The 24,136-nt window shown below is 40.9% G+C and overlaps 1 protein-coding gene across 1 annotated transcript in view; it reads left to right on the forward strand.

Moving 5' to 3' along the window:
- Positions 1 to 8,214: 8,214 nt before the first annotated feature.
- SLC6A17 (solute carrier family 6 member 17) overlaps positions 8,215 to 24,136 on the forward strand; it is a 72,292-nt gene continuing 56,370 nt past the window's right edge. Inside the window, exon 1 of the mRNA XM_001372607.4 lies at positions 8,215 to 12,067. The gene's annotated coding sequence lies outside the window, so the exon portion shown is untranslated. The remainder of the gene's footprint in view (positions 12,068 to 24,136) is intronic.

Genomic DNA, 24,136 nt, shown 5'->3' on the forward strand with positions numbered 1-24,136 from the left:
CTCTAAACGAAACTCTAATGCAAATATTGACAACATAGAAATGGGTTCGAATCAAGAACACATGTGACACCCAGTGGAATCACGCATTGGCTATGGGGGGGAGGAAAAGAAAATGATCTTTGTCTTTAATGAATAATGCTTGGAAGTGATCAAATAAAATATTATTAAAAAAAACATCTGCTATTGAGATTAACATAGGGAGGAAGGATAAACGTAAAGTCTTGTACTGGGGTGCAAAGAAGTCAACTTTATAAACATAAGATGGGAAAGGTATGAACCAACACCAGTTGAACTAATAAAGGTCTTAGGACTTTACTAGACTTCCATGTCAATGGGAATGAGTGGTGAAATGCAAAGAAAACAATTCAATATTACACTACATTAAAAGGAGTATAGTTTTTAGAAATAGGGAGGGTCTTCACTCATCTAGAATACTGTGTTTAGTTCTAAGTATTGTGACTTACAAATGACATGAATCTAAGTGGAAATTTAGCAATTAAGTCTTAAGTATTGATAGTTCAAAGAGCAAATCATAGAAATAATTAACCAATTGTATGAAAGAAAATGATAATGATGAAACAATATACCAAAATGCAACTGAAATAGTCCTCAAGAGAAAAAAATCATATCTCTATAAACATACATTAAAAAAATAGAAAAAGGGAGGGTTAGTGAGCTAAATATACAATAAAAAAATTAGAAAGCCAACAATAAATGAATCTAAAGAAGAGATATTAAAAATTAGGGGAGTAATAAATACGTTGGAAACAATGAACTATATGAATGATAAGTAAGACTAAAAACTAATTCTTTGGAAAAACTCATAAAATGTATAAACTTTTCATTAACCTGATTAAAAAGAAGACCAAAAATAAAATAAATAAAAACACAGACAAGGTGAAATCCCAACAAAATCAGAAAAAAAGAAAAAGAATGAGAACTTATTTCATTCTAACAGGATGGATAATAGAAAAGAAATAATGTTACTTTAAAAATAATATGGAAAGGCAGCTTGGTGGCTTAATAGATAGAAAACCAGGCCTAGAGATAGTGATTCTAGGGTGGAAAGTAGGGATATTAAAAAAAAAACTATATTTATCTCACAAAAAAATTATGGTAGGGTGCTTCCTCCCCCTCAATTTTCAAGAAAAATGTGTAAAGTATTGATATTAATTGTTTAAAACTTAGAATTCTCTTGTGAATTTATCAGGACTAGGAGTTTTGTTTCCCATTCCCAATCCTTTTGGTAGTTCTTTTATAATTAGTTCTATTTCTTTTTCTAAGACTGGGTTATTTACAATCTTTTTCTGGCCTTCTGATAGTTTGGGGTATCTTTATTATTTTTTAAATAACTTTACCTTCCATCTTAGAATCAGTACTAAATATTGGTTCCAAGGCAGAAGAGTGGTAAGGGCCAGGCAATGGGGGTTAAGTGACTTACTCAGGGTCACACAGCTGGGAAGTGTATTAGGCCAGATATGAACCCTGGACCTCTCATCTCTCGACCCAGCTGTCAACCAACTGAGCCACCTAGCTGCCTCCTAAATATAATCTTAATATCTAAATTAGGTTAAAATAAAGCAGAAGGAAACCATAGGCCACTATCATTAAGTAATATTTACTCAAATGTTTTAAACAAAATCCTGTCAAATAGATTGCAGCAATTTATTCCACACATCATGCATTATGTCCAATTGAGATTTATACCAAGGATGTAAATGGATCAACATTAGAAAAACAATGAACATAATCATATTTAAAACCACAATACACAGAACTATAAGGTCATCCCAATAGATGCAGAAAAAGCTGTTGACAAAGTGCAGCATTTTTTATGCTAAAAACACTGCACAGGTTAGGCATCCTATGCAATGAGGATCTACTAGAACTTTCCCAATAAGTATTTGAGTAAAATAAGGATGTCCCCTCTCTCCACTATTATTTGATATAGTTCTGGAAATGCTAACAACAGCAATAAGACAAGAGAAATAAATTAAAGGCATAAAAGTAGATAAAGAGAATATAAAACTTCCTATTTGCTGGTGATATTATGCTTTACTTGAAAAATCCTAGGGAATCAGCAAAGACACTAAATAAGACAATTAATAGCTTTAGCAAAGTGGCCAGTCACATAAATCCTCCAAATCAATACTCTTCTATACAAAAACAAAAGTTATCAAACTAAAATGGAAAGGGAAATCCCATTGCAAATATCTACAAAATACAGAAAATATTTGGGGATTGACCCACTAAAACACACAAAAAGATTTGATTACAAGTGCTCCTTAAAGAAATGTATTATGACTTAAATAACTGGAGGAATATTCACTGCTCATGGCTAGGTCATGCCAACATAATAAAGATGACTTCCAAAGCTAATATATTCTTTTAATGTTATACCAATTAAGTTACCAAGAAGATACTTTATGGAACTTGCTAAAATAATAAGAAAATGAAAATAGAAAAAAATCTGGAATACCAAGGGAAATGATGAAAAGTGGCAATGATGAAAATGAAGAGGAAAAAGTTTCTAGAAATCAAATTAAATTATAAAGCAGGAGTCATCAAAACCATCTGTATTGGTGAAAAAATTAAGAGATAAGTCAATGAAACAGACTAGACAAGGAGAATCAGAAACAATGGAACGTGATAGTTTGATAAAGTAGAAAGCATAAATTACCTACAGAGAAAAAACTTATTTGATGAAAACTGTTGGAAAAACTGGAAATTAGTCTGGCAGAAATTAGTCTTAGACCAACATTTTATATCAGATTCCATCATATGTTCTAAGTGGACATGTAACTTTAGTATTAAAAATCAGACTATGAAAATATTGAAAGAGAAGCAGATTATATACCTCTCACAATTGTGGGTAGGAGATGTTGTTGCTGAGTTATGTCCAACTTTTCAGGACCCTATGAACCAAATTGTCCAAAGATATTGGAGCGGTTTGCTAATTCCTTCTCCAGAGGATTAATACAAACAGAGGTAAAAATAACTTGTCCAGGGTCACACAGCAAGTAGGTGTCTAAGGTAGGGATCTGAACTCAAGTCTTCCTGACTCAAGACTCAGAGCTCTATCCATTGAGTCATCTGGTTGCCTCTTCTATCCCCTAGGAAGCCTTAAAGTTCAGGTGATATAAGAGATGCTGCCTACTGACACTATGACCTCCACTGGAGAAGGAAATATCAAACTACTCCAATATCTCTGCCAAAAAAACCTCATGGACGGTTTGTATATAATCTGCCAATGAGAGAATGAGGTGGTTTCAGTGGGATGTAGTTCTTCTAGTAAACTTGACTTTGCTTCCTGTAAATACAAAATGAGGGGGCATATCTTTCCTATCTCCCTTAATTAGAGTATGTGCTCCCTAACAGTAAGGATTGTTTCTCTCTCTCCCTCCCTCCTTCCCTCCCTCCCTTCCCCCCCTCTGTCTTTCTCTGTCTCTGTCTCTCTTTCCTTCTAAATGCTTAGCACAGTGCTTGACACATACTAAACACTTAAGAAATGTCTTTTCATTTTCCCTCCCCTCTTTCATTCTTTCTTTCCTTCCCTCCTCTCTCTGGGGGAAAATCTTCCACTGGCCAGAATGATCTGTGAATACAATTTGTTGAATTCAAAGGTTGTATGGGAACATCCAACTTTTAAATCTATGTGCCCACCATCCAGTTTTTTTCTCAATTTATCCAAACCCATAGGAACTTAACCTTTTTTTTAACCCTTACCCTCCATTTTAGAATCAAAACTGTATATTGGTTCCAAGGTAGAAGAGTGGTAAGGACTAGGCAATGGGGGTTAAATGACTTGCCCAGGGTCACCTATCTAGGAAGTGTCTGAGGTCAAATTTGAACCTGGATCTTCTCCCTAGATCTGGCTCTCAGTCTATAGAGCCATCTAGCTGTCCCCCCCACAGACTTATTCTTTCACCAATCCTCATAAAACTTATGAAGCAGTAGGATAGCTCCACCTCCCCCATCTTCAGTGCTCTTTATGAGATTTATGGGGTGTCTGAGAGCAATTTGATATGGAGGGAATCTTTGGCCAACATTTAGAAAAAAGTTAATTTCTTGACAAAATACTAAGGGAGGCAGCTAGGTGGCTCAGTGTATTGAGAGCCAGTCCCAGAGATGGGAGGTCCTGGGTTCTAATCTGGCCTCAGACACTTCCTAGATGGGTGACCCAGGGCAAGTCACTTAACCCCCTTTGCCTAGCCTTACTGCTCTTCTACCTTAGAACCAATACACAATATTGATTCTAAGATGGAAGGTAAGGGAAAGAAAGAAAGAAAGAAAGAAAGAAAGAAAGAAAGAAAGAAAGAAAGAAAGAAAAGAAAGAAAGAAAGAAAGAAAGAAAGAAAGAAAGAAAGAAAGAAAGAAGAAAGAAAGAAGAAAGAAAGAAAGAAAGAAAGAAAGAAAAGAAAGAAAGAAAGAAGAAAGAAAGAAAGAAAGAAAGAGAAAGAAAGAAAGAAAGAAGAAGAAAGAAAAGAAAGAAAGAAAGAAAGAAAGAAAGAAAGAAAGAAGAAAGAAAGAAGAGAAAGAAAAGAAAGAAAGAAAGAAGAAAGAAAGAAAGGAAGAAGAGAAAGAAAAGAAAGGAAGAAGAAAGAAAGGAAAGAAAGAAGAAGGAAGAAGGAAGGAAGGAAGAAGGAAGGAAGGAAGAAGGGAAGGAAGGAAGGAAGGAAGGAAGGAAGGAACGGAAGGAAGGAAGGAAGGAAGGAAGAAAGGAAGACTAAGAGTTTGGAAGACCAGGGTAGCCAAGTGCCCATAGTGTTTGCCTTGGGCATTCTCTTTTTCATCATCATTATGCTGTGATACAACTATTCAGCAGTGTTGGCATTAGTCTGGGTTATGCCTCATGTTGTTTTTGAGTCTTTCAATGTAGCATTTACAAATCTGGAGGCTGAGTTATGGTGAAAATGTAATATCAGATTCAATCTGGTGTTGACTGCCTGGGTTACCAACAACTAAGCTTGCTGCTTCAGCTTCTGATCCAGAGAACAGGATATTGCTGCTGGGACATCAAGCATCTTTACTACTACCCTGAGCCACCTAACACCAAAACTACATCCCAGATTACCAAAATCACCTCCCTCTATACTCAAGATGCTTATGTTCCACCAGGGGACATGATGTGAGTAGAGATAAGCAGATAGAACATAAGTTGAGGAGCAACAGTGCACGCATAACCTGGGGGGGAATCAGGGAAGGCTTCACAGAGGAGATGACACCCAAGCTGAGACTTGAAAGAAGATAAAAACTCTGAGAAGTAGAATTGAGAAGGAAGTGTGCTCCTGGCATGAGGAAAGACTTGGGTAAATGCCAAGCAGCAGATGGAATGTTGAGTTCTGAGAACAAGTAATGGTCCAGTTTGGCTGGTACATAGGATTTGGGAAGGGAAGTAATATGAAATAAGGCTGCAAAGGATAAAAACTTCTACAGCTTATTCTGCTCATTAATTGGCAGTACTTGGCCTAGAACACAGGAAGTGGAAAACCAGTCAGTCTGGAGCTCTGTAAAATTTAAACTATCCTTTCTTCTTCCTTGCTGACCATTCAGATGTGTTGAAACGAAACAAAAGTGATAAGAGCCTTTGTAGGACATGGGTGCTAGGTCAGATAGGCTGGGTTTCACCAGATCCCTTTGTTTTTCCTGCTGTAGTCATTTCCCCTGCAACCCAAAGCTCTCATCTTTTGGCTAAATTTCCATTGAATCCTACCCCCCCTTGAAGACAAAGAATTTGCCTACTTACACTGTGTTGATGTCAATAGGCAGCTAGATGGTGAAGTGGACAGAGCACAGGACTTGGAGTGAGGAAGACGAGTTTGATGCTAGCCTCAGATACTTACTAGCAAGATGAACTTGACTGAGTCATTTAAACACTGTCTGCATCTATAAACATGGAGTTAATAGTACCTAACCCCTAGGATTGTGAGGATCAGAAGAGGGAAAATTTGGGGTAGTTAGGTGGCTCAATGGACAGAGAGTCAGACCTGGAGACAGGAGGTCCTGGTTCAAATCTGGCCTCAGACATATCCTAGCCATGTGATCCTGGGGAAGTCACTTAACTCCCATGACCTAACCCTTAGTGTTCTTTTGCCTTGGCACTGATTTTTGGAATGAATTCTATGACAGAAGATAGGGTTTTTTTTTAAAACATTATTTTATTTGGCCATTTTCACACATTATTCATTGGAAACAAAGATCATTTTCTTTTCCTCCCCCCCTCCCACCACCCCACCCATAGCCGACGCGTGATTCCACTGGGTATCACATGTGTCCTTGATTTGAACCCATTTCCATGTTATTAGTATTTGCATTAGGGTGTTCATTTAGAGTCGCTCCTCAGTCATATCCCCTCAACCGCAGTAGTCAAGCAGTTGCTTTTCATTGGTGTTTTTACTCCCACAGTTTATCTTCTGCTTGTGGATAGTATTTTTTAGATCCCTGCAGATTGTTCAGGGACATTGCATTGATACTAATGGAGAAGTCCATCACCTTCGATTGTACCACAGTGTATTAGTCTCTGTGTACAATGTTCTCCTGGTTCTGCTCCTCTCGCTCTGCATCACTTCCTGGAGGTTGTTCCAGTTCCCATGGAATTCCTCCACTTTATCATTCCTTTTAGCACAATAGTATTCCATCACCAGCATATACCACAATTTGTTCAGCCATTCTCCAATTGAAGGGCATCCCCTTGTTTTCCAATTTTTGGCCACCACAAAGAGTGCAGCTATGAATATTCTTGTACAGGTCTTTTTCCTTATTATCTCTTTGGGGTACAAAGCAAGCAGTGGTATGGCTGGATCAAAGGGCAGACAGTCTTTTATCGCCCTTTGTGCATAGTTCCAAATTGCCCTCCAGAATGGTTGGATCAGTTCACAACTCCACCAGCAATGAATTAGTGTCCCTACTTTGCCACATCCCCTCCAGCATTCATTACTTTCCATAGCTGCCATGTTAGCCAATCTGCTAGGTGTGAGGTGATACCTCAGAGTTGTTTTGATTTGCATCTCTCTGATTATAAGAGATGTAGAGCACTTTTTCATGTGCTGATAGGGTTTTTTTTTTTTTAAGATGTAATCCTTGCAAAATGCTTTACAGACCCTAAAGGTCTATATAAATGCTAACTATTGTTATTACAAGAATATATGCAGGCTTATAGCATGGCTACTTGGATACTTTTTGATTTGGCACTTGTTACAACACAGGTAAAGTTCACCTAGGATCTGCTTAGCCCTACAAGATCAGCAGAGCTGCCTTCAATCGCCCTGAATATTGAACCTTACATTGCTCTATACTCAGGACAAAGGGAACTGGACATCTTTATAAATATACCAGGTTAGGTGAAGCAAACCCTTGGAAAAATTCCTGTGGTACTCAGTAGTTCCACCTATGGTTAGCTCTACCAATCACTTTAGTTGGTTCTTTGTATCTTCCTTTAATCTTCATCTTTACTGAGAGAGGGACTTGATCTGGCTAGATTATCTCATGGATTTATGTGCTTATTCTGGCTTCTAATCTGATACCAATCAGAAAATGAGTGGGATTCATTGATATCTTGCAGGCCACATAAGTCATTATTATGTCCAAGTCAGACCCAAATCCTTCATGTAACTGTCAAATTAATCTTCCTCATGTGGGATTCTGGTTCTGTCCGGCGCCAACTCGGATATAATAAGTGACTCCCTTTGTAGTGTTTATTGTAAACCCTTACTTTCTGTCTTAGAAACAATGTGTGTGGTTCTAAGGCAGAAGAATAATAAGGGCTAAGCAATGGGGGTTAAGTGACTTGCCCATACATCATACAGCTAGGAAGTGTCTGAAGCCACATTTGAACCCCTAGGAGTGCTCTCTATCCACAGAACTGCCTCCACTCCCTTTGTATTTTGAATAAAGTTCAAACTCTTTTGACTGATATTTAAGCCCCTCCACAATCTGGCACCACTTTTCTTTTTCAGTGTTATTTCATATTATCCTTCTCCATGTAATTTATGTTCTAGTAAAATTGGACTAGAGGCACCTTGATGGTGCAGTGAGTTTTAAATCAGGAAGACTTGAGTTCAAATACTGACCGATACTTTTACTAGATATGTGTCTCTGCATAAAACACTTTGCTGCTCTTTTAGTTTTCTCATCTTCAAAATGGGGAGGGCGGTGTTACAATCAGCTAGATAGCACAGTGCCTTTCACATAGTAAGTGCTTAATAAATGTTTTTTTCTTTCTTCCTCCCTCCCTGGCCCTCCCTTCCTCTCTTCCTCCTTTCCTCCTTTCCTTCCCTCCTTCCTCAAATATAACAGTTAAATTTCAAAATTGACTTGTTCTAACTTTTCTTGACTGAAAGCCATACCCAAAATTTCCTAGCAATTTATCATTCCTGAAAACAACTGGAGCAAGTGTGGGAGGCTTCATTTGGAAAGAGAGATTAAAAACTAAGTTCTGAGTTGGTACTTATTAAAGTAGGCTTGATCAGAGATATAGATCCAGAGAAAACAGTAGAAAGCCAGGAGAAGGAGACTGGACAAACATCCTACTTCTCCCAGGGATGACACTCAAGACTTGAGAAAAATGACTAAGTATGTAAGGCCAATGCATAAAGAACAGCCCAATTAGTATGGAATTGTATACCAATTGAGGTACTAGGTGCTATAGGAGATACAAAGCAATTTAAAATAAGAATTGGCATTTATATAGACATTTGATGTTTGCAAAGCACTATAAATATGCAACACCTTGCTTTGGGCTCACTTTTTCTACTCCAACTGGAACCTGGAAGATTGGGTCCCCTGAAGGGTGGTTGGTCGAAGAGTGCTGCCTTCAGCATAGTTTCTTAAACAATCAAACAATAAAACTCAGTTCTTTAGCAAAGGTATTTACTCAAATAGCACATTAAGAAAAGTAATTACAAGGGAGCCATTAGATGACTCAATGACTAGAGAGCCAAATGGAGAGACTGGAAGTCTTGGGTTAAATCTGACCTCAGATACTTCTAGCTTTGTGACCCTGGGCAAACCTAACCCCCCACTGCCTTCCCACTCTTCATCCTTGGAACCAATACACAATATTGATTCTAAGACAGAAGATAAGGATTTTAAAAACTCTATGTATTGTTACCATAATATAATAATAATACAACATGACATGATAGATGACATTATATGATGTGGTATGATATGATATGTTAGGACATAATAGGATATGATATAACATAATTATATAACATAACATAATGTAATATAATATGACACAACACAATACAATATATAATATAATAATACTGTGTATTGGTTAGATTTGAATCTAGGTCCTCTAGTCTCCAAGCCAGGCTCTCAATGTCATTGAGTCACCCCCAATACATAGTATTAGTTCTAAAATGGAGGGTAAGGGATTAAAAAAAAAAGAAAAGTAATTACAAAGCATTTCTACCTCTTCCTCCAGCCAGACAAAACCAACGGAACAACCAAACAAAAGAAAGTTCTTCTTCAAATACGGAGTCTTTGGAGCCTTGAGGTCCATATGCAGGGCTTTGCTGTTTTTCCTTGGAGCTTGCTAGTTTGTGGTGAAGCAGGCCATTAATGTCAGAATTGCTTTATTACTCAGCTGAACTGGTTCATTTCAGGGTTTTGTGGATTGGGTGGACAAGTGTGCTGCTGGCCTGGGTGAGGGCTGGGGGCTGCCCTGGTTAAGCCTGGTAGGTTGCTCAGCCACTGAGCTCTTCCCAGTATGCTGCATCTTTGCCAGACTGGCAGACTGGCTAAGAGCTGCATTTTCTTCAGCTGGAGAATCACAACCTTTCTGGATTGGCAGAATCTTCTTCTTTTTCCTCTTGAATTCCTTTCAGAGATGCATTTGGCTCAGGTTATTTTCTACCACGACTAAAGAACTGAGAAAGATTCGATGTTGTTTAGTCATGTCTGACTCTTTGTGACTCTCTCTGGTATTTTCTTGGCAAGAAGACTGGAATGGCTTTCCATTTCTTTTGAGACAAACAGGGTTGAGTGACTTGCCCAGGGTCACACAGCTAATAAATGTCTGAGACCAGATTTGATTTTAGGAAGATGAATCTTTCTAACTCCAGGCCCAGCACTCCATCCCCTTAGCCACTTAGCTCTCCAGAAAAAGTTTAACTTTCCTTACCCAGACAATCCTGGATACTTCAAAAGCCTTTTCCTTTGGAAGACACCCCTTGCCTTAGGGTGATTGTTGTTCTCAATTCAGTCAGTTCTGCTTCCTCTACTTCTTTTCGTACCTAACTCAGAAGAGTGACCAGGAACAAAGGTATGAATGAAGTCTGTGCCCTGGAGGCACATTCTTTGTCTAGCTGATCTCCTCATACACAATTGAGTAATTCAAGCTTGTGGAGCTTTCCGGGGTGGAGAATGTCTATTTTGCCTTGGCTTTACTTTTCAATGTACTTTTCAATTTTAGTCGAAAACCCACCTGCTTTGATTAGACTCTCCTAGGTGCTTCCTCTCACTCATTCAGGATATCATTTAAACCTCACCTCAATCCTGTGAGGGAGACACCTCATAATTACCCCAATTGTACAGATGAGGAAAACTGAGGCACAGGAAGATTGTGATTTAGCCTTTATGGGGAAGAGTAAGACAGAACTGAATAACATCCCCTGCCCCTCCCCCCCTTATTAAATGAGAGCCAAGATTCTTCCCTAACGAGTCTTGCATTGAAGGGACCAAACTTCACCATCAAAAGGCTTATACTTTAGTTGGAAAATGAAGAAATGGACTCATGCAAAGTTTCCTAGATGAGCAGCTCCTCCTAAGAGTCAAAGGAGTGGTACAGATCTTAAGTGTTTTTGAGAGGAGAGATCACCCGCAGGTAGATGGATGCTCAGGGGAAAAACAGTGAGGAAAAGGATTTTATTTGGTCCTTACAGCACAGACATCATCTCTATAGGTGGAGAGAGCGAGGAGGGAAAGGAGCATTGAGAGCCTGAGGAGGGAGAGTGAGGAGAGGCAGGGAACTGAAAATGTATAAATCAGTTAAGAGGCTGGCAAATGCTTCAGTTTGGCCAGAGTGGAGGGATTTGTACAAGTCTGGGAAGTCCAGGGCCAGGAAATAGGAAGTTAGCTTTCCTGAAGGGCTCTGATCAGCAAGGCACAGGATTTGAACCAGAGCCTGCTCTCTCTCTGGAGGCTAGGAGGCCCCACAGGTACAGCTAGCCTTGTTGGCACCTGCCGGGTGTGTGTGCACCCAGGCGGTTCTTGGCTTGTGCTTACAAGGACAACCCTCTGAAGAGTCGCGGATGTATTCCTGTTGCTGAGAAAGGAAGAACAGCAGATACTGGCCTCAGCCTGGGCATCTCTCGCCACAGATGGAGCCCAGCGCACCCCTCCTCTCTTCCCACTCCTCAGACTCCTGCCCTCATCCGAGTTCCGTCTACAGCACGCGTGCCTCTCCCATTGACGCGGGACCGAGAGTGAGTCAAGCTTGCGTCACGAGCTCAGCGGAAAGAGTGGCCTTCCGGAAAACCAGGGACAGTGCAAAGTGCTGCTGTCCCCAGTGCTGATCGGGGCATCCAGGCGCGACTCCAGGGCGAAGGGCAGGGCTGAGCTGAGCAAAGGCTAGGGCGCGGGCCGCCAGATTAGGTATCCTCCCGTCGGCGCTGGCAGGGAGAAAGGCACGGAGGCCAGGGGCGACCTCGCCACCACCGTTATCTGGCTCTGCCACCCTGGTGACTTCAAGGTGGGGCCACCCCAAGCGAGCCTCCACGAGCTCTGTGCAGCAGCCCTAGGAGCAGAGGGCCCAGATTGCTTGACTGGAAGGACTGGCGCTACTGAACGAGGCGAGGAGTGAAGTGAGGGGGGCCGAAGGGGGCGAGGGGGGCGGGAGTGCTTGTCGCGTGCGCCGGCGCGCCAGCTCCGCCTGGAAACGCAGCCCCAGCTCTGGGCAGTCTTCCTAGCGCCCCACTGCACCCAGGCTGTCAGGCGGCTGGACACGGGTGTAAGTGAGCGAGCCCTCGGAGCTGGGGACTCGGGACCCAGCTGGGCTGCCCCGGCTGTGCTGGGTGCCGGCCACCAGGGCGGAGGCTCCACGGAGTCCACCGGACAGGTGAGTTGATGGCTGCGGCGCTGTGCTCCTCCTTTCTTCCTTCTCTTCCTCAGCTCAGACTCTCCTCAGAGCTGGAGTGGGCATTTCTCTGAGCTCTGGAGCCTTTGCATAGGTCTCCCGTAGCAACTTTCCTTCTGGGCCTTAGCACGATCCCATTCACTGTCCTCCACCCCCACCCCCTAGTCCATAACTCCACCTTCTCCCCTAGGAAAGCCCAAGGTGCATCCCTTCCCAGCCCTTCTTCCTGAACCTGCCCAGGCAGGCCTAGGAATGGAGATGCTGGAAGCCCTCTCCCATAGCCAGGTGCCTGGCTATTCGGCCTGTGGTCCTTCTCCAGCTGCTCACTTCTGTTGCTTAGTTACCGAGCTGACCGCTCTCTAAGGGACAGAGCACAGAAGCACTCTCTGGGGCGGGTGTGTGTGTATGTCGGGCAGGGAGTTTGGGGGGGCAGTGTTGAGGGTGCCTGGGTTCTCAAGGAGCCTGGAAAGGGCAGCTAAAATTGCCCAGGCCCAAGGGCAGGACCATTGCACCCAGGAGCCTATTCAACACAAAGAGGTTGCTTCTGAGGTTGCATCTCCTTTGCTGGGAGGGACAGGGGCTACCCTGAAACACCAAGACCGTTTGGTCTCAAACCCTAGGGACTCCAGCTTCAGCCTCCTGGCCTCAGATCCATTTGACCTTGACGAAAGAATTGGCAAGGGGAGCTGAAGGCTTGCCACTGTGATGAATATTTAATGTTTAGCCTAGGAGTTTAGCCCTTCCTGATTCAGAGCAGGGATCTATCCTCTTGAGAAATTTCTGTTTGTGAAAGGGTTGTGATTGATGGGGTGAGATGGTATAGGGGTGAGTGACTTTTATTCTATTTTAAAATGTAACTGCAATTGGGTTCTTCCTGTAACTCCAGGAGTACCTCAGAGGTTTGACTGATTTGGAAAAGAAACCTGCTGTTTCTTTTTAGAAGGCCAAACTTATTAAGTCCAAACTGCTTTATAGTGCAGTGAACATCCCGAAATCCCAATGACAAGGACCTTCTTTGATTGTGTTTCACTGGTGTGTGTGTGTGTGTGTGTGTGTGTGTGTGTGTGTGTGTGTGTGATTTGTCCCAGATTTTCTCCTGTGGCCCTGGCATTTCTTTTGAGAGTTACATCACTAAGGCCTTTTAGTTAGAGAACTATTCAAACGTGGCATTCAACCTGTGGACACGAAGTAGTTGAAGATAGTGGAAAGAAAGGAATGTGGCAAGCTTGGGAAGGTGCTGCTGAAAAGGAAGAATTTATTTTCAAGAGACTTCCAGTGTTAACTTTGAGAGCTTTTAAAAAATGTGTCTAGGACATAGAAAACTCTTTAGGAAGGGTGTAACTAGGCTCTCTGGTTATTAGAGGAGAGTGAAACATTTTGCTGTTTTTAGGCTAGTTGGCTTCTGTATGAATGAAAAAAAGAAAGCTTTCAGATTGTGTGCTTGATTGTCCTTGACAACCTCCTCTTCTGACTCTGACTCCTCAGCTGGTTTGCATCTTTAATGGCCAAGTTCGTGGTTACATTTCACCAAATTCTCCTGGCTCAGCCCAGAGGGTGACTCAGTGTGTAAGCTAAATTGTGCCCACCAGTTCTGATTAGAGAGAGTTTGTTTACCCTGAGTCACACTCAGTCATGTGCTCAATCTTTGTGTGTGTGTGTGTGTGTGTGTGTGTGTGTGTTCGCTGAATGGAATCATTTAGCAGAGATGATTTGTGAGGGGGGAAATAGTGTGATCTGTAAAGGCTAAAACTTCCAAATCAGACCATGGGATTAGATGTGGGATGTTTCTCTAGAGAATGCTGAGCATGTCCTCAAGATGCCAGGGTATCCGACCACCAAGTAGTTTCCAGAGGCTAGAGTCACTGTCCAAAGTGCTGCTACTGAGTCAAAAATGTCTAATGACCTTTGCGTATGGTTTTGTGGATCAGGGGTCTGTGGTTCTCCCTCCAAAGTAACCATCTTCTCGGAACCTTTACCAGTTATAATATGGAATGAAAGGAGTCCTTATGCTGTTTCAAGGGAGGCAAATGTAAAAATGCAGAATTTCCTATGATTTAGAGAAAGGTCAGTAACTGCATCAATGTGACCTATTTCTCCACCTTCACGTTTTTCCAGGCAGATGCAGGTATCAGGGAAGGATTATGGTAAGAAAAATGAATCACTCCATATGTTTTGGGGACATAACCAAATTCACCTGGGAAGGTCTGGGTTCCTTCTAAAAGGCATTAGGGTACTCCCTAAATGTCCCTAACCATTTTCTTGTTCAAGTCTTTGACCTGGGAGCCCACACCCAAGAACCTTTGAATCTCATTCACCACTTTGGACTCTTCTTTCATTTTATTCTCTACTACTCCATGATAAAATTAGGACTCTGGGTGCCAAGGAGAGAGGGGGTTGTTAGAAGTGTCCAGATGGGAGATTCCTGGGGAGGAAATTGTGAATATTCTTCCTGAAGAATCCTGGGCCTCCAGGGAGGGAATGAGGAGGCCTCCCTCCCTGTTTCTGATGGTGCTGCCGGTTAATTAATCTACATGTCCTTAGGGTCAGTAATTGTGCATATTGCCAGAAAGAACCAGTGCTTGCTAAATTAAAGATTAGGGGATGGGAAGGATTGAAAGTCATTTGTCCCTAGGAAACCCCTCCCCTATTCTTAATGCTCCATGCTTAACCCTTGGAGAGGAATCCTGATCTGGGAGGGAAGTAAGGAGATAGTGCAAAGAATATTGATTCCCAGAGAATTGGGCTCCTTTCCCCACTTTCCCCTGTAGTTCTTCCCATCTAGTTTTGCCGCAGTAGGAAATTTCATCTCTAATCCCTTTTAAAGCCACAGAGATAAGCAGCAGAAAAATCTAAGAGGAGAAAGGATTTGGGCTCCTCAGTGAGTTTCTCCATAATCCTGTCTGGTTATCATTCATTTCCAGCCAAGGCTGCAGGTGTTCTCAAATAATCAGATGTCCGGCAAACACCACAAGCAAATGATGGGATGGAGGAAGGACCTATCAGATCATGCACCCCAGGCTCTTTCTTTTTCCAGGCATCCTGTTTGGCTAGAGATCAACCTTGGCAAGATATGTTTTGGAAAGGGGCTTTTGTTATCACTGTGTGGAATGGATGAGACACCAAAGAGGACAGTCATATATTAGATTGATAGTTTCTTGTCTCTAGATGAACTTGAACTCTGAATTCTTTTTGGAGGGGGAAAGATAGCAGATACATGAAACTCTGAAAACTCAGGCTGGTGACCTGGACATTTCCTAATACTGCTTAGGTGAGGTCTTCTGGCCCAGACATATGCCCAGAGATTCTGGGGATTTCTATGAGTGACAATTAAAAAAAATCTGATGAAAAGAAAAGTGGGAGTGGGTTTTTTAATGTTAATGAGAGCTATCTCTCAGGATCTAGGTGTTAGAGGTGAGTGTGAGTCTCCCTTATGTGGAAAATAGGCAGAGAGCAATGGGATACATTGTTTCTGGATTCAGATGTCTATGGGACCAGACAAATCAAGTTAATAAGGATTTATCAATCCCTGTGTGCCAGGTGCTAAATGCTGGGCACCCAGAACTATTGGATTAAATCCCATTGTTTGAAACAAGACCTATATTTGACTGTCCTCTCTGCTTTGTCTCATCTCCTCACCAGTCCATACTAATATTGTTCTCTCAAACCTTTCCTGAGTCAATAACAACCAAGAGGAGTAATAGAAGAATCAGAGGAGGTTGGGGACTGGCTTGTGGTCCAAGTGAAAGAACATTGGGAAATTGGATTTGGAGTTAGAAGTTCAACACCTATGGTTCTCCCATATTGTCTGTATAAAAATAAGTAAGTCATGCCATTTCTCTGAAGCCTCAGTTTCCTCATCTGTAAAATGGAGGGTGAAATTTGGATTAGATGACCTTTATAATATTGTCCAACTCAATTCTATGATCTTATGATCCTGGATATTGTTCCTGAGAACTTCTGAGTCTGCATTATCAAGGCACAGCTCGCTCCTGGTAAGGGCCCATGGTGTGTCAGATTTCTTTGTTGAAGGAATGAGTGCCAAGAATTTGCAGCAGTTTGTGCTAACAACCCAGAACCCAAAGTTAAACTGATGATGATCTAAGGGTATTTATAAGCAGGTGTTGACTTGTATCACTGGGTAGGAAGTAGCTTCCTCCATGTGTAACACACTTAGAGGAAGCCTAAGGAGGAGACATCCTTGCTCTTTCCTCCCCAACTCTACTCATTCCTAAGGCTGAATGATATGATATTCCCAGGAAGCTAGTTTTCTATATCTCTGAGAAACCACCAATGCCAGCAAGTATAGATGTTTGCTATCTTGGCCACTTTATCATCTCTGACCAATCTGAGAATTTGAGGTCATTTTCCTGTGATGTTGGTATGATGAGAGTCATCATCATTGCCATCCCTTTAACAAGGTACAGCTGCCTTTCCCCAATTCCTGCCCCAACAAGGACACTGAAAACTTTCCAGAAACCTTTGCTTCATTTGATAGCAGCCATTTTGTGGAGATATGCTTATTTTAGCACATCTGACCTCCTCACCAAAACTTTCTTGGAAAGAAACATTCCAGAAGAGGGCAAACCTAGTCATAAACAAATGAGTACTGCATATTCACTGAATAGAGAAAAATACATATGTCTAAGGACATACATGCTAAGTATACATATATGTATATTTTCATAATGCAAATGGCATCTGTGCTTAACTGCATAGATGTGTTAAGAAGATGCTCAACTGAAATTACTAAAACCATATGGGATTTACCTATGAAGACTCCCTGCAGTAGGTAAAATTAAAAAAAAAACAAAAACCCTTACCTACCATCTTAGAATCAATACTGTGTTTTGATTCTAAGTCAGAAGAGCAGTAAGGGCTAAGCAATTGGGGGTTAAGTGATTGGTCCCGGGTCATACAACTAGAACATATCTGAGGTCAAATTTGAACCCAAGACCTCTCATTTCTAGACCTACTTCTCAACACACTGATCCACCTGGATGCCCCACTCCACAGGTAAGTTTTTAAACAGAATGAATTGACTTCCCATTAATGACTTGATCGTAGGGTCCCAAAGTGTATGTCCTGTCACCTTTTTGTATAGATAGAAGGCCAAAGAAGGGCCACTTGCAGAAACTGATACTTCAGCTCTCAAGGTCCTACATGATTCTTATCAGATGTAGTCATCACCCCTAGGATGTCACTCGATCTTACAGAGTCCAATGCTGGAACTCATTTGAAAATAACAAGTTGCCTCTCCTACCTCTCCATCATTTCTAATTACCGGTTTAATTGAGTTTCTGCTAGGTTCTGTGTTTCAATAATTTACAGTCTGGTTTTCTGCTTCAAATGGATTTTCTACTGGAAGCATTTTCTCCTTTGTTATAATATTACCTAAACCCTAAGTTTAAAAAAACCCAGACTTGCTATACAAGAGATTAAATGCTATATATTTAAACTGTTTATCAAGGGAATTGCAAGTAATGCTTGGTGTCTTGTTCTCTAGGATGCGATACTTTATATGCACTTAACAATGAAAGTGATGTTTCTTACTCCCTCCTCTTGCTCCTCCTGATGAAGGTGAAGGTTATGCTGCTGTTAGGGGGTTCAGTCTTTTCCTTTGCTTGGGGAATACTTGGTGCTGTTCAAGGTCCTGAAATCAGGACTAGACCCTTCTGCCCTTTGAGTGGCTGGAAGGGGTTTTCCTTTAGCTATATTCAGGAAAATAGTTGGACCCAATGTGAGAACACTAACATTGGAATAAAAAGACCTAGTTTCACTACTACCTTAGTGAAGATTGTTCTGTAAATTGTTTTCTTATTTATGTAATCCCCCCTCCCCCATCAAAAAACCTTGCTGAGAAAAGATGCATTTAATTCTCTCAGCTTGTCTGGAAAAGACATCAAGCAAGGAATGTGATTAAGGGTATCTGATAAATATTCCTTCAAGTGCTCTTCACTGGTCCATTGTATAACTCAGGTAATTGGACACCCACTGTTCCCCCTGTCACCTTCTCAGAGTCTAGAGAAAACATTCATCTTAAGGAAATTCAGGTCAAAGGGTTTGGGGCAGTTTCTTTGAGAGCTCATTTATCAGCAACAGGGACTGTCATATTAAGTAAGAGAAGAAGAGAGTGTATTCATTGGACTTTGTATTTTTCCTTTGCTTTTGATTTTTTTAAAAAGTCTTTCTTCCAAATTGGAAGAACATGCTTGGAAACAGACATGCACTCCAAAACAATTTTATAGAAAATGTCATTATGATGACTTAAAGGAAACCTAAACTTGTCTAATACACATACTTTCCAAACTGATATTTTCTATTCTCCATTGTGAGGAGAATGGGGAGTCAGGTTGAATATATATGTATTAACATTACCCACTCTTCTATCCCTTTTCCTCACTTCCTTCTCTGGGTCCAGGTTCTTTGCCATTCATCATCATGCATGAAGTAAAAGGATGAAGAGGCTTCCAATAGGTGGCTTCTCAGTTCCTCTTGGATATTCAGTGTATCTATGATCCCTTTAATGTAGATAACGTAGGTATACTTGTTACTCCACCCCCACCACTAGTATAGACTTCAGCCCACCTATATCTCCTCTTCCTGGGTCATTCTTTTTCTATATCTTTCTGTAAATCTTCCAAAGAATATCTACTTGACTTTCTTTCTCTGCTTTATTTTTAATACTAGGCTGTCTCTATTGTCCTTCACCCTCATGACAACCCATTGTCATATGGACTTGATGGTGTCTTTTATACTCTTATTGTCAACATGGTGCAGCCTGCTGGTGTACACCATCTTTCTATTGTCCTTTGGGTTCATTGCCATTTTATTTCTTTTGAGAACATGATGTTCTTAAAGAAACTTCCTTATTTCTGCCTTAAAATCCATACGATGTATCAGTTTCAAAGTAGAAGAGTGTTAAGGGTTAGGCAATTGGGGTTAAGTGACTTGCTCAGTGTCATACAGCCAGGAAATGATTGATTTGAGTCCATGACCTCCCAACTCCAGGATTGGATCTCAATCCATTGAACTAGCTACCTGCCCTGATAATGTACTTTGATTCACAGCTATTTGGTATTATTGGGACTATATCAATGTCAAAGCAAATGGCCTTTTGTGGTAATAATCTACTTGACATTTCTTGCTAACTGTATCAAATATATTTATACTCAGACAAAAGAGGGGATATATAAGAAAGAAAATACCTATTTTATAAATGTAATCAGAGGACACACTTCTTCCAATCAAAAGGGAGAGATGAGTTGATTAGATCAAGCAGTTTTTGGTCCCTGTTCTCATTCACTTCTCCTAAGGCTATGTGTCCCTTTCTCTTTCTTCTCCTGTATAACCTCTTCTCTCTAAGTTTCAATATACTCTTCTCTCTGATTTCTCTCCCTCTGTGTTCAGTCTCCTTTTCTAGATTATCATCCATATCATCCACTTAACTATAATTATTATATTATATATAATATATTATATACTATTACATATATACACTAATGCTCTAATTTCTTCTCTCTCTTCTCTTGGTGACCTCATCTTCCTCCATGGGTTCAATTATCAACTCTATGCAGGTGCCTCCCAGATCTAGATATTTAGTTCTCAGTCTCTTGAGCTCCAGTTCTGCACTATCAACTGCCTATTAGATATCTTCAACTGGATGTCTCATGGGTACCTTAAAGTCAATATGTCTAAAACAGAACTTAAGTTGCCACCACACTCTCCCCCCACCCCCATCTTACTTCTTTGTGACTTCCTTATCTCTGCCAAAGATATCACTATCTTTCCCATCTCTCAGATGTGTAACCTTGAAGTCATCTTCAACTCTTCACTCTTACTCCACAAATCTAATCAAGTGCCAAGTCTTGTCAATGATATCCCATCTTTGTTATCTATCCACTCTCTGAGTTTAAATCCTCATTGTCTCTCTCCTGAAGTGCTGTAATATCTTTCTTCTTTTTCAAAATTAATACATTTTTACCTGCTATCTTATAATCGATTCTAAATATTGGTTCCAAAGCAGAAGAATGGTAAAGGGCTAGACAAGTGGGGGTAAGTGATTTGCCCAGGGCCACATAGTTAGGAAGTATGGAAGGCCACATTTGAACCCTACAACCTCCTTGCTCTAGGCTTGGCTTTCTATTCACTGAATCATTTAGCTGCCCCTGTAATGTTCTTCTTGGTCTCCCTCCATCAAGTCTCTTTTCTTTCTGACCCATCTTCACAATAGCTTCCAGAGTGCTTTTCCCTAAAGCATAGTGACAATGTCACTTTCATGCTCAACAAATGTCATCGGCCACCTATTGCTTCTAGGAGAAGGCACCAAAAACTCCTCTTGAAGGAAGTCACAACAATCTCTCTCTGGGGGACAGGGGTAAACTGTTGCCCAAGTCAGCATAACCATTCCAGCACCTAAGCAGACACTCCCTGTATTGTGAACCCCTCAGCTAGCTGCAACTGCCAAATCACGACATCCTATTATTGTTCAACATTTCATGCTAACCCCCTATACTATAATAAGGTGTTCCCCTAGCCAAGCCAGTGTGGCTCCTTCTTTGGAGCAGCCTTAGTGTAGTAGCACACTAGAAATAAACGGTGACCCCTTGCTTACTTGCATTGTCTCCATGTCTCCATTCCTGGGGGATTTTCTCGAACCCTATACTCTGTTTGGCACATAAAGCCCTTTACAATCTAGTCCTAACCTGGCTTTCAAGTTTTACTATGCACCATGCCCTTTCACATGCTGCATGGTTCAGCCAAATGAGCCTTCTATCTCTTCCTCAAACAAGACACTCATCTCACATCTTCATATAGATGTAATAGATGGTGCCTGAGCTAACCTTGGAAGGAAATGAGAGATTCTAACAGGAAAAGATAAGTGCCCCAAATAATCCTCTAAAATGCTAAGTTATAGATGAGTCATGAAATTACATGAGTGGAGCAATTTCTCTACACCATTGAAGTCATGGATCTGTGTCTACCTCCTAGATTTATTCATCAATGACTTGTTTATTCATTTAGCATTCACTTATCACTTTTCTATATGTAAATATAATGGTAGGTAGTGAGAAAAAAAACAAATATTAATGAGATATGAGTCCTGCCTTCATGGAGTTTACAGTCTAGTGGTATGGGGGGAATAACAAGTACCCAAATAAACCACAATGCAATACAACTTGGCAAGTGCATAAGAAAGATCAGAAGCAATGTTTGAAGAGAAAGAGATCATTTCTGATGAGGGAATCAAAGAAAGCTTTATGGAGAAAATAGGAAGCAGCAGTGATGGAACTGGGCTTCTTGGCTCCTGGGGGAGAATTTTGTTAAGTGTGAAAAGGTGGTTAGGACCATAAAATACATTCAGAAGGAAGAATGGGGCTGGAGGTGGGGGAAAGGATCAGGTCCTACAAAATCTATGGAGGTAAAGAAACACTGGTTTTATTCACCCATTTGTTTATTATATATCTGTATGTTTTATATATATAATACATACACATACATATATATGCAGAGAGAGACAAAGACAGAGAGCAAATCTACTGTGCACAAAGGGCTGTGCTTGATTTTAGAGCCTAAGGTAGAGCAGTTAAAAACATTGATCTGAGATATGGAGTTAGACAATACGGAGCCCTCATATTGGGTAGAGCATGGTTAACTTTTGAAAGAGCTTTCCCATACATTAAATTCTCTGATCCTTTCAACACAGGGAATCCATTATTGTCAGATGAGACTCTCTTCACACTGAGGAAAAATCTGCAAGTCCTGAGTTCTCCCCACACTACAAGGCTCTTGTAGAGTCTAGAAGAGTTTGTGGTTTTAAGTCCTCAGAAGAGCTTTACAGCCCTACTGTAGTATGGGCAGGGTAGATATGATCTGAACTCCATTATAAGAGTTGGACCACTCTCCAAAGGTGGGAGTGGAAGAAGCCAGGAAAATGTATAAGTGATCAATGTTGCTAAGTCATACAAAGATCCATGAGAGGGGCAATCTATACCCAGTGCTGGTCAGCAGTTTTAAGAAAACCAATGAACAATGGAACCAGTTTGAGAACAGCAATAATAGCTTATATGTGTATGTATTTCTATATATCTGTATCAATGGATTTTTATTACTGTGCATAAAACTATCATTTGATTTTCACAATGGGTGGGTGGGAAGAAGGTATGTAAATATGGGTGGGAAGAAGGCATGTAAATAAGTATTGCTATTATCCCCACTTTACAAATGAGGAAACTGAGGCCCAGAGAGGCTATGACTTCCTCAAGGTCACACAATTATTAGCTGAACTGAAGCTTAAACCTTTGTCTTTTTACTCATGGTACAGTCAAAAGGATGGTGGATTGGAGATGAGAGGACTTGAGCTCAGGTCCCAGAGGTTGCATATACTTCTTGTATAATTTCAGGCAAATCACTTAATCCCTTCTGGACCTCAGTATCTTCAGTTGCAAGATGAGGAGAACAATCCAATATTCTTTCCACTACAATATGCTCTCCTTCCCACAGATTATGTATTTATTAGCTCTTTGCTAAAATGACTAAACTTGATTTAACAAGTGGTAAAGAAAGGATTTGAACCCATGCCATCTGACTCCAAATCCATTGCTTTTCTCCATTCCTCACATCTTCCTAGAATCATTATCTCATTGGTCCACATTTGACAGTCACCTCCCACTGCATGTACCACTATGTGCCACTTTTAGGGATCTTGGAATGGCTGCAAGATGGAGGAATAGAGTACTGGATTTGGCTTTAGGGGACATATATTCACATACTGGTTCTAATTACTACCATAAATCTCTGAATATTTATGGGCCTCATCTTCCTCATCTTTAAAATGGATTCATTAGACCATACAATCTCTAATGTCTCTTCTAGCTCAAAATCTATTTTCCCCTGACCTCTATCTATAGATTGATCTAATTTAAGCTCCTTTCAAATAAGCAATGTTCTGAAGGGAAAGTTTAAGCTGCAGCCCCACCAAAGATATATGAGAGCCAGTTGTTAAATTTTTAGTGTGAGCATTTACATCTTGGAAATTAGCAAAGTACAAATCAGAGCTTCATTTTTTTGTCCTGTTGGTTGCCTAGGTTTAAGCAAGTGATGGAGGTGATGTTAATAATGCAGAGCAAACTTTTAAAGTGTTTCATGCATATATTCCCACCCAGCCAGGATTAGAGATTTGCAGGACATCACTGCCCCTGCCATATTGGAAAACTGTCAATTTACCTCCATAGTAAAGGTCCCAAGGTCTACACTCTTTCCCTATCCCCTAACAAATTTTCTTCAAGTAATCTTCAATATTTGGAACTGCATGTTGGACATTTTGTTACTTATAGCCCCATTCATAGGGGATTTTGGAAGTTTGAATTGCTTAACATGGTACAATGGGAAGACTACTAGAATTTAGAATTAAATGACCTGAGTTTCACTTCCCACCTGTGTGAACTTGGGTAAATCATATCTCTGGACCCCATTTCCTCATCTGTAAAACACTGAGGTTACTCTGGATGTTCTCTAAATTCCTTTTCCTCTCCACTGCCACAATCCCTCCCTAAAGGTCATAGTTTATAAGATTTAGATCTGGAAGGAACCTTAGTGATCATCTTGTATAATTCCTCTGATCTACGGATGTGGAAACTGAGGACTTTACCCCAGGTCACACAAGTAGCAAGTAGCTGAGAGTCAAACCCAGGGCTTCTGACTCCCTAATCCAGTTCTATTTCCATATCAGGAGAGTTCTATTTATGAATTCCAGTCCTGTTACAACATGTCATTTCCAAATGCTTCCTAAGCTGTCCAGACCCTCAGGAGGGGCTGTTCACACCTGGTGTTTAACAGTGGCTTCAAGGACACAACGGAAAATAAAAGCACTTCCAAGTGATCAGGACTGACTCACAGAGAGGGAGATTATTAGCTGTCATGGTTTTAGGAACTAGAGAAAGGAGTACAATCACGAGATCTGTCTGAGTGCATTGAAGATGGTGGCTGTCTACTCTTTCGATTGGTCTACTTAATTAAAAAGTAGCAAGCATTCCTCCTGCCCTCCAATTCCCT

The sequence above is a fragment of the Monodelphis domestica genome, chromosome 2, assembly GCF_027887165.1.
Source record: "Monodelphis domestica isolate mMonDom1 chromosome 2, mMonDom1.pri, whole genome shotgun sequence".
Taxonomy (NCBI): Eukaryota; Metazoa; Chordata; class Mammalia; order Didelphimorphia; family Didelphidae; genus Monodelphis; species Monodelphis domestica.